Source organism: Montipora foliosa, chromosome 5 (genome assembly GCF_036669935.1).
Source record: "Montipora foliosa isolate CH-2021 chromosome 5, ASM3666993v2, whole genome shotgun sequence".
Taxonomy (NCBI): domain Eukaryota; kingdom Metazoa; phylum Cnidaria; class Anthozoa; order Scleractinia; family Acroporidae; genus Montipora; species Montipora foliosa.
Window position 1 is genome coordinate 26102157 of NC_090873.1, and position 2500 is coordinate 26104656.

Genomic DNA, 2500 nt, shown 5'->3' on the forward strand with positions numbered 1-2500 from the left:
TCCACATAATCTTCATGGATGTTTTTTGGCAATTTAAGAATTCGTTGACTGAGGCGCGGTTTAAAATAGTGCTCACGCCCCAACCTAACGAAGATATTGGCCTTTGCGCCAAAACTAAAATAAAAGCGGCTGCAGAATTTCAATTGAAACCGCAATCACTATAGCTATGGTATTATCTCCTTCCTTCTCTTGAGCTGTCAGTGAGCTGTTTGGGTCACCGACGCGGCTATCCTTTTGCAAGGGCGGTCGGTGTTTCATTCTCTATTTTCGAATTCCCCATAAAACACTTTGTTTGCCCCCCAAATTTTGCATAAACCATTGTTTTCAAATGCTCTTGGGAATATGCAGTGTCCCCAAGAGCATTTGAAAACAATAGTTTATGCAAAATTTGGGGGGCAAACAAAGTGTATTATGGGGAATTCGAAAATAGAGAATGTCTGGGTCAGAAAACTGTGACGCTCGGTGTCTGCTCCAGGGCCTTAATAACTGCGCCATCCTTGCCATCGTAACAATCAAGCCACAGCACTCCGAAATCTCGGTACCGTACGAAGTTTTTTGGGTACAGCAAGGCAACTTTTTCGTGTGTAACTGAGAGACTCAAACAGGAGGTATATTAGGCACATATTAATATTGGTACCGTGCCAACGTGAAATGTGAGAGTGTAAAAGGGCTTTTACTCTCTTTAATTTTATTTCCTCGTTCTTATGAAGCACTCTCTAAGATCTCCGGTGCGAAACTTCGAATTTTGTTAGGGATGAACCCTATCTCGGATGAATCACAGCCATGTTACCAAGGAACAGCAAAATTGGCAAGAACATAAGTAATTTTCACCGTTATTGCTTTCGTCAGGAACTATTGCTTTCGAATGTTTGCGAAATGAACGCACATACTAAAAATTGGGTTGCCCTTGTGGGTATACGGAAACGAAAGTATAATCGAGTACCAAACAAAAGTATTTTCGATTTCCTGAAGCGACAAAACGGAAAAACACGGTATATCCTTGTTTTCCAGTTTGACCGTTTCCATTTCCCCGAAATTGAAACTGATCAGACAGACGCCAGGTTCGATTCTCCACGAGTAATGCACGTGTGCCTCTCTCCTGATCAATCAAGAAACAATGGATCATACAGACGCCAAAATAATAACCACCGGTGGGTCGATTTTCCACGAGCAATGCACGTGTACCCCTGATCAAGAAGTTCACTGGCCGCGGACCTTTTGGAAAAACACAGGGGGAAGGTAGTTTCCTCCTCCCAAAGACAATAACCCTAAGTTCCTCATGAAGCCTTCTATTCAATCTGTTTATCATGCATCAATGCATTCTTTTCTTCGTCTTCCGTTTCAGTGTTTTTCCATTCATCGATATGCTTAAAGCAACGTGTCTGTTTTGTGTTCCCATATACGGTAATCTAAACAAATTGAGCGATGAAGGCACAACTTCCATGACTCCCAAAGTACTATAATTATTTCCTTAGATCTTCAGGTTTCTTAAATGCTTCCATATAGGGCGATGATCTTAATTTGTTTCATATCCGCAACTACAATAATTTCCTAACGGTATCCAGAAGTTTCGTCCACAAAGTGATTCGCCCACAATCAAGAGGTTTCGCCCACACTTAAGGTGATTCGCCCACACATCTCATGAAGGAAAGAAATCCATCGAAATATAACGGTTATAAAATATCGCATGCAACAGAATTCACTAGTGATGCCTGCGTGGCACACGCATTTCTGGTTTCTCTCTACCGAAAAGTGGTAGCAGAAAAAAAAAACAGAAGAGATTGTAAATAGTAAACCGAAATGTAATACGTTACGGCAAGGCTCAATCCGTAAGGCCGGGAAAGCTTTTTAAATTTCAAAAGGCAGGACAATTGATCCCAACGGTCTAAATATCCGCGAAGAAACATATCACGTGTTTTCAGGGACGTATAAAAAACATGGACCCGGTCCATGGACCACTCCTGTGGTCCCGGCCCATGGATCCGGTCCATGGACTACCCCTGTGGACCACCACTCATTTTTTAAACTCAATATGTTTTACAAGCAGAAAACTCTTGGATGATAGAGAGAAGTGATCCCGGCACTTATCTGGATAATTTAAGCAGGAGTCCATGACTAGGAGCGAACAACTCCCATACTAAGCCTGTGTCACGGTATTTTTACACCAGGACCCCGTGTACTATCGATCTATATTTAGACTACTTTTTCTGAAAAAAGACAATTGCGGTTTGGTGACACTATGACGTCAAGTTAGTTTCTTGTGATTGGTCATCGGGCTCCTGTAGGAGTCTCCTTAGCGGGAAATTTAATCTAAAAATAAATCGAATTAAGCAATAGCCTGTTATAGACACTTATACCACCTGTTGGTGGCTCCAAAGGGCTTCGTCTATAAACTCCTTTTCAAATATACGTTCATTACATTCATCGAATCCTTCATCGGAACAAATGAGCCCAACAAATTGACCTGCTCCCAACTGAGTGGCTTCAAAGCTCAGTTTGT

The 2500-nt window shown here is 41.8% G+C and overlaps 1 long non-coding RNA gene across 1 annotated transcript in view; it reads left to right on the top strand.

Moving 5' to 3' along the window:
* Positions 1-2500, top strand: part of LOC138003818 (uncharacterized) — a 6112-nt gene that overhangs the window by 299 nt on the left and 3313 nt on the right. The gene's annotated exons all lie outside the window — the stretch shown is intronic.